The 18,327-nt window shown below is 42.3% G+C and overlaps 1 long non-coding RNA gene across 1 annotated transcript in view; it reads right to left on the reverse strand.

Moving 5' to 3' along the window:
- LOC135101213 (uncharacterized) overlaps positions 1-18,327 on the reverse strand; it is a 150,318-nt gene that overhangs the window by 9,524 nt on the left and 122,467 nt on the right. Inside the window, exon 4 of the long non-coding RNA XR_010269157.1 lies at positions 12,634-14,483. This is a non-coding gene — a long non-coding RNA (uncharacterized LOC135101213). The remainder of the gene's footprint in view (positions 1-12,633; positions 14,484-18,327) is intronic.

Below are 18,327 nucleotides of genomic sequence, written 5' to 3' on the forward strand. Positions count from 1 at the left end.
CAAGTCAATGATTTATGTTTACCGTCCAAAATAAACGTTGCTTTTGCTCACCTTGGACATGGAGTGAGGGAGGGAAGCAGAGGAAAGATGGAAGGTAAACGCAAAGGTTGGCAGGTAAACTTTGCCGCCAAGTGTTCCTGTCTGTCTCATCACAGGCTGCTTTCACACGCCTCGACACAATCTCTTTAAATCCGCGTCTCGTCTTGAGGCACACGAGGCGGCGCTGCTTGAACACGGGCGGTTACCATAGCTGGTGAGAAGACTGGTCTGGCTTCCCTCACCGCGCAGCGGAAACATTGCGGTAATGAAGTGTTGGCTCAGCCACGTCTTTACCAAGCCCCATTTGCATATTTAATTAAGGTGCACAATGAAGATAGGTGCATCGCGGCCTGCTGGTCTGCTCCATCAGAGGGCAGTTCATTAGTGCAGGACACACCCACTTGATATCACTGCATTCGCGTGTCTGGCAGTGCCGCTACCAGCACAAGCACTGTCCCGACAGGCAGCACAGCAGCGGAAACAGCACTGAGTCAGCACACCAGCCTGCCGCTCCCTCAAAAATGCCCTGGCCCTGACGGACAACTCAGCACCAGCAGCAGCACACGTCCCCTTTAGATCACTTGAAATTTGTTGAAGAATTTATCAGTATTTCTGTAGATTTTACTAATATGTATATGTCAGATCTGCTTATCAGTCATCACCATCATCATCATCAGCATACGTGATTCCACTACAGGACAAAGGCCCCAGCTAGTTGTCATGTTATTGGCCGAGTTTACCTTGAAAAGGAATACGTTTTCTTAGTGCTCCCCGTGTTCCGTTTACCTGCCTTTCAGACATTACCCTTATTCTTAGTGATAAGTTAGTATAAAGTTTATTTACTCATTTTACATCATGAGGTATTATTCTCTTCATAATTTAAGTCCTCCATGTGTTTGTATGTGTAAGGGAGGAAGTGTAATGGATGTGGAAATATGTTGAAATGAGGGGAGCTTGAGTGGGCAACAGACATTCCAGAGAGGGGAAAATAGAGCGTCCTGAGGTCTTGAGGGGGAAACAGCGCCTTAGGCCTTGAGGTAGAACGGAGGCGGGGCGTCTCTCAGAAGGAATTTTGGTGTGGAATGGTGATGGAGTGAGCGTGTGGAGGTATTAGTGATGTGGCGTTATAACCTTGATATCTAGGATCAGGTTAGTGAGTCTTTTGTGATACCAAGAGCTCTTGTCCGCTGAAATTCGGTTGGTGAATTGTGCCTGTGACGCTGGCTTGAGGAGAGCATAGGTCAAATCGGCCGCCGTTTTGTGAGTGGAGGCTGTGGTGTTGTCCTTGGAAGCTGGTGTTGTCCTTGGAGGCTGGTGTTGTGGTGTATTGGTGAATTCGGGGTGGTGTTATGGTGTTGTAAGTGATCTTTGGTGATCATGGTGATGTCTCGTGAGGTTTGAGGAGATGAAACACGGGAATTATTGTTTGGGGAGGCGGTGATGGCGTCTGGGTAAATTCCTGCGGCTGGGAAAAATATTTCAGTGGCCGATGGAGGTGTAAATGGGTTCTGGCGTTGTGTGTAGTGACGGAAACGTCATATATTGACGTGTACTACCTCATTTTGTTCGTGAATTATCATTAGTATTAATATATAATGTTGTAACATAGAATAATCGTGTTTTCTACTCTCCCAACATTGATCTGGTATTTGAGATGATTTCTGGTGTGCTGTGTGTAAGGGTACATTGAGAGGGTGTAAATTCTGGCGATTTCGGACAGGTCGGATAGGCACTCGAAGCCTTTAAAAATCCAGACCTTGAAAACTTTCCGGGATCAGTGTAACGTCCACTTTCTTGGAAAGATAACCGGGATTGTACGCGATCGTAAGCGAGATCCGTAACATAGTGAAGAGGAAGGTTTATACCAAGCGCAAGGAAAAGACAAAAAAAAAAGACGGAGGAAAGGAATGGTACAATGGAGAACGAAACAAAAAAAAAAATGCTGAGTCTACATGGCAAAGGGGAAGAAATTAACGAAACAGTTGGAAAAGAGGGGAAAGGGAAAAATGCCGGAGAGGAGGAGGCAGCCGAACACAGCAATGCAATGGCAGCAGCAGAACACGCCTTTTCCAATCCACAGAGACGCTCACGCGCAGGGGCAGCAGAGACACTGTGGGTCGTGATTTGCAGGGAATAATGTGAGGAATGCAATTAGTCTTCATGAAATAACGAGATGAAATTAAAAGCTGAAAACCGATCGTATTTTCATTTTCATTTTAAGAAACACACACACACACACACACACACACACACACACACACACACACACACACACACACACACACACAAGTGGTATTAGAATACAGACTGGCAAGAGACATTGAGCCTCGCCGGAAAATTCTTCACGAGGGGGAATTAGTAAAAGGGAGTCTTAGTGGTCACAATTTGACATGGCCTGAGTCTGAATAGGCCCTGCGTCACCTCAGGTCGGGCCGCCGCCACACATCGAGAATATCAAACCGCCTTATATCTATTCTTGACTTTTACTTATAACAGAACTCCTTTTTTCCCCTGAGCGGAGCATCACAATGGCAGGAACATTACACACCACATGCCAAGACTTGCTGAAGAACGCTTGTGACCATTAGAAGGAAAGACGCGCCCAGTTTTGTCTCCTAGAAAGTGACAGCTTGGGAAAGTGTAGTGTTGCGATATGAATGTTGAAATGATTGCCCTGACTTACTGCCGAGGTCACGGCGATGCCAGGGAGAAAAAGGGAGTTACACGGAATATCAGCACTGAGAACCCTGACAAAAAATAAAATAAATAAATAAATAAATAAATAAATAAATAAATAGATAAATAAATGAATAAATATGTAAATAAATAGATAATAAAAATTTATATACGACCATAAAAACTGCAATAATGATTCGCACGTGAGGAAAACAACTTGAAGGACTAAACGAGCAATCGTCTCTCAAAGATCACTGCAGGAACACAAACACGTGACAATAAACACGGCGGATAAAACAAATCAAACTTGCAGCAGACATACACAAAACTCTTCAGACAACACCGCTCGGCAGGAATCGAAGCAACTTGGAGATGGACTAAGAACAAAACTTCGCGGAAGTCAAGCAGAGGGAGAAACAAGGCTACAGAATGATCCGTTATGCCCACAGAACGCAACAGGAAAAGATTACAAAGACAAGGAAAGCGGCAAGGAAATATCTTGACTGAACAAGAAGAAAATGACGCAAGAGATCAATGCATGAAGCAGCGGTGCCTCAGCAGCGAAGAAGTGAGGAGAGGGAAGCACAAGTAGGGCGGGAGGAACTGTGAGACAAAAGAAAGCACGTGAGGTACACACACATACGAGTACACATACACACACACACAGAGAGAGAGAGAGAGAGAGAGAGAGAGAGAGAGAGAGAGAGAGAGAGAGAGAGAGAGAGAGAGAGAGAGAGAGAGAGAGAGAGAGAGAGAGAGAGAGAGAGAGAGAGAGAGAGAGAGAGAGAGAGAGAGAGAGAGAGAGAGAGAGAGAGAGAGAGAGAGAGAGAGAGAGAGAGAGAGAGAGAGAGAAAGAAAGGGTGCGGTGGGAGAAGAAGGAGAGTTATAATAGTCTTATTATTTTCATTATACTTATTTATTTTTTTGAAAGCTACAAATGATTAATTTCTATCATCGTATTGTGGGCCCCCATAGCACTCTTGAGGACCCCAGCTTGGGAACCACTATGTTAGGTTATGTTTAAATTTGGTTAGGTAAGGTTTTTTTTTTTTTTTTGTTTTATTCACGGAGGGAAAAAAAATCCCCATTAGAAAAGTCTCAAATTTCTCCCTGAAGATAAACGTCTTTATGTCGAAAAACATAGACATATCTGTAACTGCACAACAATTACCCAACTCAGGTATTAAGAGGACGCACAGAACCAATGAAGCTGGAAACAAGATCTTCAAAAACAGAAATCAAGATCGCACGAAAGTCTGAATAAAACTTACAATTTTCATATTTAAAAAGATACGAGTGAGGCTGTGAGTGAGGCGGACACTGGAGCCGTTGAGTCTGTCCAACCGGAAGCCAAGGACACTGTTTTGTCAAGAAGGAATTGGCGTCTGTGGCCGCATGTTTACTGGGAAAGAAATGCGGCAGTGTTGATTGAGGAGAGGAACAAAATAATATTATTAGTGTACGGAATGAGAATGTGTTGATAAGGGTTTGGCGAGCAGTGCATAGTGTGGTGGTGAAGGGAGTGTCAGGAGCGTGAAGGGAATGAAGGCAGTGTTAATGACGCTCCAAACCAAACTGGAAACAGAAAAAAAATGGAATTAATGAAAGAAATGTTAATGAAAGAGGAAGCAAGGAAATTAAGATGGAGAAAATTAAGGAAGTATTAGTGAAGGAGGAGGAAATTAATGCCAGATTAAAAGCAAAGTGGAGAAAAGAAATGAGTAAAAGGCAAAAATAAAATGAAGGAGAATGAAGATGGAGTGACAATTCGGAAGATGCAGAAATGAGAAAGTGAGAGATTGGCAGCGAGGCGAGGCGGGTGCTGGATCAGCTCCCCGGCGACACGCTGTATTTGGTGGCGGTGCTGCGGCCACGCCAGTTTGATGACTGCCAGACTTTGCCGATTAAAAGAGCCTGAAGAAAACCAGTTGAAGGAAGAAAATCGAGATGACAGAGAGTGAGACAAAGGAATGGAATTGCGGTGGAGCTGCAAAGGATGGAAGTCACAGAGGAAGATCCAAGGGAGAGAAAAAACTAGAGGAGACTTGTACAAGATCGTTCAGTCTTTCATGGAACATTCACCCTCTCCCCAACACACAACAGCACCCCCGGACTGTTCCTTCTTTCTTTTCTTTCAAGCTCTGTGTCAGTTTTCCTAATTCTGCAACTAGTAAAGTGCTGTGCTGTGTAGTCAACCAACCTAGTAAAGACTTAAAGGTCTACTGCTGTTTGGGATCCGGTGTACCAGTCAGTACAGCACCAGTCAGCATTGCTCAGTAACACCTCACTTAAGTCAGGAAGCACCCAACACTACGATCAGCAAAAGCAGCACCACTCAATACTACCAGGCACTAGTCAGCACCATTCAGCAACAGTCAGAGCCTCTCAGCACCATTCAGCACGTCATCGCAGAGGACGCGGCTCGTGGGGGAGGCCCCAAAATGTTTTCTCCACACGCTGGAAATAAAACGTAAATATTGTACAAAACGCGACAGTTTGTCATGGGTCGTACCGTTAACAAGACCTGGCCAGCGCTCTCTCTCTCTCTCTCTCTCTCTCTCTCTCTCTCTCTCTCTCTCTCTCTCTCTCTCTCTCTCTCTCTCTCTCTCTCTCTCTCTCTCATCTTTTGTTACCTCCTCATCTCTCTCCACAAATTTCCTTTTCCTCTACCTTCCCTCACAGATTCCGTTTCACCTTCCATTCTTCCTTACCACCTAATTCCTTTCCTGTTTTGTCTCTTCCACATTCTCATCTCACTTCCTGCCACTGTGTCTCATATATGCATGCAACCTCATCACTTCTTGATCCTTCTTTTTACCACACACACACACACACACACACACACACACACACACACACACACACACGTCCACCTCCCTGTGCCCAAATAATCGCACTCCACTGTGTGAGACAAGTACAATAACGTAAACATGACAACTACTGTTTCAAAGGGCACTTTCTCTCATGTTGTTATGAACACTCACTCTTATGGTGATAGAAACGTTATATTATATGAACTTTAATAACACTATCATCAAAGTTGTACAATTATCACTATGGTAATAAAAAGCATTGACACTTCGTATGTTGCAATTTTATTTCGATCTGTTTGGTCTAATTAATTTTACAATCACCAATATGAAAGCAAATCAATATGGAAACCAACTGTGACCTTTTATAATGCCGTATATTACAATAACAAATACATGACGCATGGAATGGAGAGGCAGACGCTGCACGTGTCAGGGAAGTGACCCTGGGAACCCGCCGTGATTCACGTACTAATGCACTTAAAGCATTACCAGATCACTGAGAAGAGGATCGTGGTTTAGTGAGGTGTATTCCACTTCAGTCTGGCAGCAGGATAAGGCACAGTATAGACACCAGCCCGCCACTCCCAGAACACGGCAGACGCGAGCTAGTGAACTGAGTCAAGGTTCCCGGAATGAGTGACGCCGCGTGTGGAGGTGAAGATTTGTATAGCAGGCTTTGTGCTTCACGTCAGCTAGACAAGAATGGGACTTGTACCGAGGTGCTAAGACGAGAGAGAGAGAGAGAGAGAGAGAGAGAGAGAGAGAGAGAGAGAGAAACTCCTCCACAATGTTTCGTTAATAAGGCTGGAAGAATTCTCGGGCCAACCTTTCATTAAAAAAAAAAGTTTCATTAACTTTGGCATTGAAAGGAAAATTAAGACAGGAAAATTACAAGGGAAGTTTATTAAAATTTCGTGGAAGTTTCCATCTCGAGAATCACACACACACACACACACACACACACAGACAAACAAACGCTTGCAGGCTTTCATGTTCGTGTCAAGAGAGAATATAAGTAATTGCCATTATGTTGCATGTCCGTTATTCTTGATGTTCTTTCACAAAACGAGAAAACAAACCAATGCTGAACATTTTAGAGAAAGAGGATGTAAACCCAGTGAGCGTGACGCGTCGGGCGGTACGTGGCGCTCCCCTTGGCGTTGCCTCGGTGGCGAGGAGAGAGGAGGGAGGGGTAATAATCGAGTCAGCGGGCCAAGTCAGGTTAGTACGTGTTAGTCCAGGACGGAAAATATTTACAAAATACAGGAATGCGTTGAGGAATGATTGCAACATAAGACTGAAAATGCTGCAAGTCTTTCAGGAGAAAATACAAAGAAAAAAAAAAACAAGCTCCATGAACTTCACGTCCAAGTATTACGTGCTACTGGTAAAAAAAAAAAAATACTCCATATTCACACCTATGTAAAAATAGGGATGAAAAATCACTTAACGCAAGGACACAGGGAACGAATAAGCGGTAAAACCAGAAAGAAAAAAGAAAAAATGGTACAGAAAATACAGTTATTTTGAGTAAAAAAAAAACAAATTCTGACACATCCGCAGAGAGAGAGAGAGAGAGAGAGAGAGAGAGAGAGAGAGAGAGAGAGAGAGAGAGAGAGAGAGAGAGAGAGAGAGAGATGGAAGAATATGATGACCACTTCTGATGGTGGCCGCCCTACATAAAAAAAAAAAAAAATAGATCACTCAAATACTTTGTTCATTCATTTTAAACCAGAGATATGGATGAAAGAACAGAGAGAGAGAGAGAGAGAGAGAGAGAGAGAGAGAGAGAGAGAGAGAGAGAGAGAGAGAGAGAGAGAGAGAGAGAGGAAAGGAGAGTGGGAAGAGATAAAAGGAGAGTGAATAAAGCTGAAGGAAGAAAGTGGGAGGAGTGAGGGAAGAAGCTGCTAACGAGAGCACAGGGAAGAAAACGATGCACAAAAGCACCAGAGATCTGAATGGAGGGAGAGAGGAAGCGAGCACGAGAGGGAGGCAGAGAGCGGGAGGGTTTGGGGAGCACCGAGCGGGAACATTTGGGAAGAGAACACTGCACAAGACCACGCTGGGCCATGACGCGTCCCGGGAAGGTGAGAGGGGAAAGTCCTGCCCCCAAAAATGTTCGTTGTGTGATAGATAAATATATTTTCTTTTTCTCGCGTGTGTTGTTTGCTGTGATGTTGTTTTGTTTGTAAAATGTACGTTATTTGAAAGACATGTGTGTGTGTGTGTGTGTGTGTGTGTGTGTGTGTGTGTGTGTGTGTGTGTGTGTGTGTGTGTGTGTGTGTGTGTGTGTGTGTTTCATTGTCCATTACATTTTATATATATTTTTTCTATATTCACTTTATTTTCATTCATTCCCCTTGGCACCTCCATAACAGTATTTTTCTATTATCTCTCTCTCTCTCTCTCTCTCTCTCTCTCTCTCTCTCTCTCTCTCTCTCTCTCTCTCTCTCTCTCTCTCTCTCTCTCAAGGACGCTACGCTACCCTGATATCATTAAAGGAAACGCGATTCTCACCTTATTGAAAAGACATGATGTGAAGGACGAGAAGACACCCTTAGAGAATGAGGAAGAGGAGGAGGAGGAAGGTACGAAGAACTGGAAAAACAAAGAGGAAGCAAAAAAGAAAAAATGAGCATAAAAACCCATAAATAACAAATTATGAGACGGAAAAGAATAAGAAAACACGCAGAGAAGATGAAGAAACGAGTAAAAATGCGAGAGAAAGGTAAAAGAAGGAATAAGTGGGAAAAAATACGATACGAGGGTCCTGAGGGAGAGGGTGAGAGGGAGTCTTAAATGCCCCTGATGAGAGGAAAGAGACAAAAGAAGGGGAAGGAATAAATTTAAAGGTGAAAGAAGACTAATGGGAAGAAGGATTAATTTAAGTGAAAAAGGAGAGAGAGAGAGAGAGAGAGAGAGAGAGAGAGAGAGAGAGAGAGAGAGAGAGAGAGAGAGAGAGAGAGAGAGAGAGAGAAAGGGAGGAGAGGGAAGAGGGAATGTAGGGCAGGAAATGAGAGAGAAATATAGTAGGAAACAAGAGGAAGGGTGTGTAGGAGGGAAGGAACAAGGAAAGAAAGATTTAGGGAGTAGGAGGAGGGACTGATAGTGAAGGAATAAAAGATTAAGGGAGGAGAAATGACACGCTGTAAGGAAAAAGTAGTATGTGAATGCTGGCGTGGCTTTAGATTAAGAGAATTCGGGTCCCTGTGAATAGGAAGACGCCGCCGAAAGGAAGTCTAAGAAGAGAAATGTGACTGAATAGTTAGAGACAGAAGAAACTGCATTACATGAAGAAAAGACAGTTATAAGAGTAAACATGAAAAAGGTGCAAAGAAAGGGTGTAGATGATGAGAAGGAGACTTAAAAAATAACACTGTAAAGAGGAAGGAAAGGAGGAGCAGGAGGAGGAGAGAGAGAGAGAGAGAGAGAGAGAGAGAGAGAGAGAGAGAGAGAGAGAGAGAGAGAGAGAGAGAGAGAGAGAGAGAGAGAGAACGGGAAAGATCAGTGTGTAAAAGGAGAAAACCAAGAATGTCCAAAGAAAACAAACTTGTATTATCGTGATGAGAGATTGTGTATCATATTTTCTTCAGGAGAAGCTACACTGTTATAATTCGTATTTCTTTACGGATAAATAATTCCTTCTCTCTCTCTCTCTCTGTCTGTCTGCCTGTCTGTCTGTCTGTCTATCTGTATTGTTGGTCTGTCTACTTGTCTGTTATCTGTTGATATTAAGACTGCATATCAGTTTCTCATTCTGTCTAGAAAATGTATGGTTAATACGTCTGTCTGTTTCGCTATCACAGTTTGCGTCTCTCTCTCTCTCTCTCTCTCTCTCTCTCTCTCTCTCTCTCTCTCTCTCTCTCTCTCTCTCTCTCTCTCTCTCTCTCTCTCTCTCTCAGCACATTTAGAAATAAATTTAAATAGCATATCTTACCAACCTATTTATTCAGTACATTCGCTCACCCTGATGCAGTAATACGAGTATTTCTAATCTTACGTGCTTCATTCTTACAGACTAAAACTTTTGTGTTAAAGTTACATATGTACCTATATACTTATGTTCATTATGTTTACCTCTATATGTATTTATTATATCTATATTGTCATTTGTCATTAACAGCTACCTCTATGTACCATGCTAACCAATGCTAAGATATACCGTCTATCAACACATTTAAATGTCACCAAACTGACCTTACTTAAACCCAACTGACTGTAACTATTTTTTTCATTTAAGTCATGTATATATTTACTGTACCTGTATCTGTATGTTATATAATTATGTATTTTTGTATTAAAATCATATATATACTTTATTTTTCTTGTACCTGTATCTGTATATGTTATATAACTATGTATTGTCACATGGTGTTAATGCAGCTAGCTACTGTAATGTATCTTCTAAGACTGTAATATGAAGCACATCATCTACCTTAATGCCACCTGCCAAATCACATCATAACAAATTAATATCCATTAATTGCCTGAAAAGCTTAGCTTTAGAAAGGCTGACTACACTTATGAAAATATGCGTATAGAATTATCTGTAACTGTTGTAACACTCTAACTATTAATCATTAATAATGTTAAAATGTTCAGGTGTTTCTCTCTCTCTCTCTCTCTCTCTCTCTCTCTCTCTCTCTCTCTCTCTCTCTCCTCTCTCTCTCTCTCTCTTCTTTCTCTCTCTCTCTCTCTCTTTTCCCCCCTTGCCAAAGCACCACCGCTGGCCGCGTCTATTCGCGGCTCCACTCCCATCCTGGTGCACCGCAACACTCACCACAACACGCGCGACGCGGCAACATCCACCACGCCAGCGTGACGCGCGCCATTCAAGGAACACAACAGGCGCAGCTTATGCGACGCCTCATTACTGGTGCACGCCGCGGCCACAGGTGAAGGTGACCACGTTACCTGCCCTTCAACTTCACTAATAATTATGAGGAAGGGAAACCTAATTACGTTAATCTTATTAGAAGCAGGAGGGAGAAGGATTGGTTGTGATGATTATGGTGGTGGTGGTGGCGATGTGTGTGTGTGTGTGTGTGTGTGTGTGTGTGTGTGTGTGTGTGTGTGTGTGTGTGTGTGTGTGTGTGTGTGCGCGTGCGCGCGCGCGCGCATTTAAGGTGCTCGTATCAAATTTATGTATTACCAGACTTGCCATGAAAGACCAAAATTCTACAATTCCTCTTTTATCTCAACAATTTCTGCATCTCACCAAAATCTCCAATACTCAGCCCCGCTCGTCTCTTCTCATTCGCGGAGGCGCAATAAGTTCATTCCAGAATAAATCAGAAATCTCACTCTTTCCTTCTTTCCCCAAAACTTGACCGTAGACGTGGGGTGTTTTCTCGAGTCTTCTGATAACTTGCTCGGGACGCGAAGACTTAAGCGCCTTCTGCAGCTCGCCGCGCCCCTCTGTACTCGAGAGGGACGATGGCTGCGAGGAAAATCCAGCGACTAGCTTCGCAAGGTATTTTTTCCTTGTACACGTGTAACCACAACCTCAGCATTCAACACGCCTCTTGTCCCTCCCTGTCGCCTCTTCCCGCCTCTCCACCCAAGGAACACTTCAATACAGCCACAGCACTCAATGCACGCTTCGTCCCTTCCTGCCTCCTGCCACCTCTTAACCACCCATGGAACACCTCAACACAACCCCAACACTCAACGCACGCCTGCTGTCCACCCAAAGAAAGAAAACACTCCACAAGCACCACAACACTCCTGAGCGAGACGAGGTGGCTCAGATTTCGCTCTCTCTGAAGAGTGGCAGTAGGTGAGAATTGCTGCTGATCCTGGCACGCAGCCTCGCCCGGTAGAAGGCAAGGCCGCTGAATGCAGTGTGGTGCCGCTGGAATCCGTGGTAAGTAAGCGCGCTGGGAAGACAAGTGGGGCATCGCGACTGTGGAGGGATGGAGGAAGGAAGGGAGGGAGAAAAAGGGAGAAGGAGGGAGGGAAGGAGAGAGAGATGATTGAGGGCTGGAGGAGGCTCGTCATGCACCTCGGTCAGAGATGGCTGGCCAAGGCGACCAAAATTTGGACTAGATAAACATCTCGGTGTGACGAGCCAATTTAGCAAGACTTTTATCTTTAAACGCAGTGAATCATAAATATAAAGACATTCATCAGTGTCTGCTCTCACACATGATTTCCTTTAACATCGCCTGGTCTGTCTGTACTCACGTTTGTAAATGAAAATAACTGAAACCTATTTTCAGTAAAGTTGTAATTGGTCAAGCGTGTTGTGGCGTGAGCGGCCGCCAGGCACCGCGGCGTCACACGCGTCTAGGCGGCGACCCGAGTTTTGATGGCGAGTATGAGAGCACGTCATCTGATGGCACATGATACGAACCGGGCACACGCGCGCACGCACGCACGAACGCGGACACACACACACACACACACACACACACACACACACACACACACACACACACACACACACAGGCCGGGAAAGGATCCCCGGTGTTTGATTTCATCTCACATCATTTTCACTTCTCTTTGGCATTAAAGGCGAAATTGGTGGAAAGATAGGTTAGAGAGAGAGAGAGAGAGAGAGAGAGAGAGAGAGAGAGAGAGAGAGAGAGAGAGAGAGAGAGAGAGTGACTTTGATTTCCCGAAGGATTCTCGTCTTTTTCTCTCCCCCACCGCAGCGTCTCGCCTCGTCTCGCCTCCTCCACCGCCTCCCTGCGCGCCTCTTCCTTCCCTAGTGTGCGGGACGCGGGCACTGGCCATACTGCAAGGGATGGTCGCTACTGCCCTCCATCTCCCTGCTGGCACCGTGACCGACATCCCACCCAACTCTTCCCTTCCCTTCCCCCTCCCCCCAACCCCCACCATGCTTCCCTCCCTCAGCAGCAGCCTCCTCACGCTTGATCCGCCGCTGCTCCCCTTCACGCGGGACTTGCTTCGCACTAAACCTCGTGTTCTGAAACGCTTTCGTCTTTTACCACGACTATTTTCAAAGGCCACGAAAATGATTTTCCGGGTTTTCATGAGTGTTTCCCCTGTTAATGCAGAAATCTTAAATTATCACTAGAACCATAAAAAAAAAAAATAAATAAATAAAATAAAAACCTGTGTAACTTCAATATGAACTTACTGAAAGTAGTGGAGGTGCGGGCAGGAGTGTTCCAAAATATTTCAAGTCGTGGCGGCGGGACAGCCTGGACTTCTCTCTGGTTTCAATAAGTGGTCTAGCGTTAGTATGGAGCGCCACTGTGAAACCCGCGCTGACACCAGGAGTGGCCCAGGAGTGACAGCTTCTCAAGGTCTGGAGTCTTGTTCCTCTGCAACATTGGTCAAGCATGGTAGCAATAACTCACAAGTAGTCCAATGATCGATCTTCCAAGGATTGATCTTAATATCTTATGTTTCTCTCTCTCTCTCTCTCTCTCTCTCTCTCTCTCTCTCTCTCTCTCTCTCTCTCTCTCTCTCTCTCTCTCTCTCTCTCTCTCTCTCTGCTAATAAAGAAGAAAGGAGGGAAGAAAAGTTTCAAATTAGGTAAGATTCCTGATAAGGCAACACGTCAGGGAAAGTTGCGGCGAGAAGAATAGGAGAATGAGAGGTACTCTTTCCTTCGCTTGGAGGAGAGAGAACGGAGAGAAAAGTGGATGTTAAAACAAAAATAGAGTAAGAAAGAAAATGAGGATATGAGAAAAAGAGAAATATGAAAATAATGGAAAAATAAAGAAAACTTAAATGAGAGAGAAAGAATGTTGCATGGAATTACAACACAAAAAAGATAACTCTCCAGAAAGAAGGAAAACAATACAATAAAATAAAAAGACTGAGCGGCAGCGGTCACCTTGGGTACAAGGATTAATGAGTGACGCGTGGCTAACACTCTCACTGCCACAAGTCCCCGCCACCAATGCTGCACACTTTGCACAATCCTAACTCTCCTATACAGAAAAGTGAATCTAGCAAATGTGGCGAGATTCTCATTCCGAACACTCGAGGTTTCAGCTTCTTTAAAGAAGAATGCATATTCACAGACAAAGTCTTGACACAAACTAGAAAATAAAGAAGAGTAAGTTAAAAGTACTTGCAAAAGTAATGTAAGCACTCCAACTTGGTATTAACATTAGCATCGTAGCTGTGATCACCATCATTTTGCAGTTTACAAAGCTCTGACGCACAACATATACTATTTTTTTTTTATTCAAAATATTTATTAGCCGCATGATATATCATAGGATGTTGCTGCCCAGAAATATAATAATTATATGGCTGGGTCCGTTCTAAGAATACATTTCCGACAGGTCCTTTGTGAGACTGAAACATAGTTAACAGCTCTGTGAGCCAGACATGTGCTGACCAGACTCAGAATACCCAATAATTTAAGTCAGCACTCAGAGCTCCTATGAACAGGATATATTACTTATCATTTTATGTATTAGTAAAAACACAAATACACAAGGCATGAACAACGAAACACGCTCAATGTGTGCACTCATAGACGCATAATATATCAGTACTTATATATTATTATATAAATACTTACACATTCACACATATATAACCTGACACACACCATACACACACGTACATTCATAATCATAAGTAAACTCATACATACAAACATATATATTCTAACACACACACACACATACACACAAAACAGATACCGTGGTGGCTGTGGCAGAACACTCTCCAGGCCACGCACGCTTCCACAGGCACAAACACCCCACTATGACCAGTGAGTATTATGCATTGAGGCATAGAAGGTGCCCCTGGTGATAGAGGCGGCGCACTCTCCAGGCCACGCACGCTTCCACAGGCACAAAGACGCCACTGTGGTTGATGTGTACTGTGCACTGAGGCACAGAGGGTGTCCTTGGTGCTAACGGCAGCACACTCTGCAGGCCACGCACGCCTCCACAGGCACAAACACGCCACTGTGGTTGCTGGTGTGCCAGGCTGACTCGCTCATGACACAGGTGCCGCAGGCTGTGGGAGGGAAGATAATATTCTTTTCAACACACTCTCCATCATAGTTGATAATGACACTTGTATATTTCATTCTTTCCTGTCACTCAGTGCCATTTCAGTAACTGCGTTTCTGCGACACTCGTTTCCCGTCACAGTCAGCGTCAGGTGTCGGCCAACGCTCACCACTCAGTGCAGGAAATGAACACAGCATCTTTTTTTCTGCCTTTGCCGCTCACAATTAGACCTTTTTTTTGTTCGCTGTGACTAGAAATGAACGTGACTAGAGAGAGAGAGAGAGAGAGAGAGAGAGAGAGAGAGAGAGAGAGAGAGAGAGAGAGAGAGAGAGAGAGAGAGACAAGGTTAATGATTTTACACAAAAAGGAAATAATAATAAAAAAAGGAAATAATAAATAATAAAGGAAATAAAAAGGAATAAAAAGGAAATAATAAAAAAAGGAAATAATAATAATGATGATGATAATAATAATGATAATAATAATAATAATAATAATAATAATAATAATAATAATAATAATAATAAATCATAATCTACATGTTCAGTTTTTAATATATATATATATATATATATATATATATATATATATATATATATATATATATATATATATATATATATATATATATATATATATATATATATATATATATATATATATATATATATATATATATATATATATATATCAATTTATTGGTTCATGCATTCATATATTGGCCAGAACGCATCTAATCTGTCTACCTTTGCGTCACAGCAATGTGCACAACAGCAAGACAGTCACGCTGAATCATCACACGCCGCTGACTAGCAGCGATCATTCCCTTGTCATTTGTAAAAGAATATATGTTACGAAAAAGTAAATCCTGAGTTTGGTCAGGCTCCCCACAGCCTGGCCAGGGGATGCGGTGTCCGGCGTCAGGCAACTCTTTTCTTCGGGCCACACTTAAGTTACACCTGCAAGCCTCTTGGAGGAGGAACATTCCACCACCAGGAAGTGACGAGCTGGAAAATAATCCTCTTCCAACTCATATCTGCCAGAAGGTCCGCTGGTGTTGCTTGACACACGTGCTGGGTTCACCTCGGTGCAAGTTTTCAGTTTACTTTCACCAACGAAGTAAATAGTGTTCCAAATATCTCATGTCCTGTAATTACTCATATCAATTCATTTATCATCTCTAGCCACTGTTATTTATCATTTTGCTTCAGGCATCAGCGAAACATAATCAACCATTTAGTCTCCGTTGAAGGCTCATTTCTCAAAACATCACAATTTCCATTAATGTTCCGTCACGCCATCCTTTGTATTGAGGAAACACTTCTGCACGCGTGGCGCAGAACACCTCGTGATGGAAAGGTGACCTCAATACTTCACAATGCTTGTCACAACGCATCATTACTTTACTTGGAATTTACCTATTAAGAAACTATTCAAAATTTATTATTATGTTATATATTTTCAGCTTACCTTTATATAACATTCGATCGTCCTCTAACGCAAATTTCTGTAACACGATTTTCGTCTAACACGGCTTAAAAATGCGAAAGGAAAATTTCTTCCTACGAGACCAGGATCTATTCTAACGCGGCTTTATGTTCAAAACACTTTTCCGCCCGCCGCCACGTCTCGGCGACTCCCTCCATAGTTATTTATATATTTATTTATTATTTATTTTAACCTCTAAATGGCGGAGAAGAACATATAAAGTCATTGAGACAAACACAGCTCCACTGCACTAGAAGACACATTACATAAAATGTTTAAGTCTTATAAAATGCTAAAATATATTAAAACACTTAAAATACAGAAATAAAAATGTACATAGTATTACGTTGAAATGACTTGGTCAGGAGCTTGGCTTTGTGATACTCATGAGACCATGGCTTGTTGTATTGTTCCAGATACAGCATAGCACGAAGGGAATCAACCAGTCCATCAGATTTTATTCCCCAAGATTTACGGGCATTATAGTGTAACAAATTTGTTGGTGATACACCCATACTTATAATTCATGCAGTAAGTGTACCTGGCATTACTATATTCTTAGTAATGAATAAACTGAGAAAGTATATACACAGATGTCTACTGGATGAGTTTATAAAGCTGATTTTCGTATAAAGTATTTTGTAGTTTCATTAATGTATACTGAAGCATTATCAATTCCCTAAGCATTCAGAAATGCACTGTGATGTGAACCTTTACTTGGACCACACACATTCTTCATAAAACTCCTTTGTGCTGACTGAACATCTGACATTTGTACTGTTTGGCTGAATACATTCTAAACCATGCATTAAACTTGACAAGCGGACTGCTTTGTACAAGTGTACCTTACTTTGTGTGTTCACCCCTGGATAACACATCCCAACATTACTAAGTGAATACACACCCCTCTTACATTTCTGGATAGGTTTCTTAAAATGTTTATTATATTTGATATTTTTGCCAAAGCTAACACCCAGTATTTCCATAGATGTTACATTATATATCATTCAAGTACCACTGTGGCTGAGATATACAACCGTGGGATCTGCTGCCTACTACCACGCATTTTGTTTTCTTCAATCCAAATTAAATCGCCATAACCTGGGGTATTCAACACATATATCAATCAGATCCTGAAGATCTCGAACTCTTGCGCTGAACAGTCACGTCGTCAGCATAAGTAAAACAGTTGTAAAGATTTTTCCCAACACGCATACCGACTTTGAAATTACCCAGCCTTTCCATTAAATCAAATAAAAACATGTTAAAAAATATAGGTGATAAAATACTGCCTTGTCTTGTACCACGACTGACTTTGAAGCGTGAGCTCAGGTGAACTGCTCCATCACATTTAATGACATCTATGTCATAGTACCAGTTACATAAAAAAAAAAAACGCCAGTGGATGGCAGGCAGATAATTCATCAATTTGCAAAATAGCCTGTCGAGCCAGATAGAATCGAACCATTTTTCTGCATCAAGTCTGCATAAGAACATACTTGAGTTGGTAAATTTCGCATTGGGCATCAGATAATTAAGTAAACATACACCATTGTGTACAGCGAAGTCTGCTCGATATCCAAATTGGTTATTGCTTAATGGAACATCATTTGGATAAGTTAACAATTCATATAATCTAGAAAATGTAGATGAAACGACAATAGGTCTATAGTTTTCAGGAACTGTGGGAATTTAAAAAAATTTTTTTTTAAGAACTGGCACTATAACGCCGTTGTGAAATACTTTGGGCACGCAATTATAGGTCAAAATATGAGAATACAAATTAGAAAAATGGTTGTTAAGTGCAGTGGAGGAACCATTGATAAAACATTTAGCAGCTAATCCATCTACCCCAGGGGCACTTTTCTCGGTACACTGGTGAATTTGTTGTGGAGTAACATTCTCTGTCATAGTTAATTCTTGAAGCTCATACCTATGTATAGCAATATTACTAATGTATACTTGACTGTCACTTAAGCTACAAAAGTCATCCTTCATGAGAGAAGGAAATTTATTGCTAAAGTCATGTGTGGATATCTGTGTGTGGATTTGACTTTTCTTCGTTTTCCTAACATATTTCTAAAATCAGGTTGAGTCTCTTTTTATCAAGCCATCCAGTGATTCATACAATTCCTTATTTTCGGAATATAAACAGTGCCTATATAACTGTCTGTAAAGTTTCTTAACATTTTTGTAGCACTTGTATAGAGCGAAGTAAGACTCGTGAGTTCAAATTAAACTACTCTTTTAACTGAATCGGGTGTATCGAGTCATCCTTTCAAATAACCATGTTAATTAAGAACTATAACGGTGAATGTCACTAGTAAGTGGATGGGAGGCTGGAGAGAAAGCAGTGGTAG

Source organism: Scylla paramamosain, chromosome 6 (assembly GCF_035594125.1).
Source record: "Scylla paramamosain isolate STU-SP2022 chromosome 6, ASM3559412v1, whole genome shotgun sequence".
In the NCBI taxonomy this organism is placed as follows: domain Eukaryota; kingdom Metazoa; phylum Arthropoda; class Malacostraca; order Decapoda; family Portunidae; genus Scylla; species Scylla paramamosain.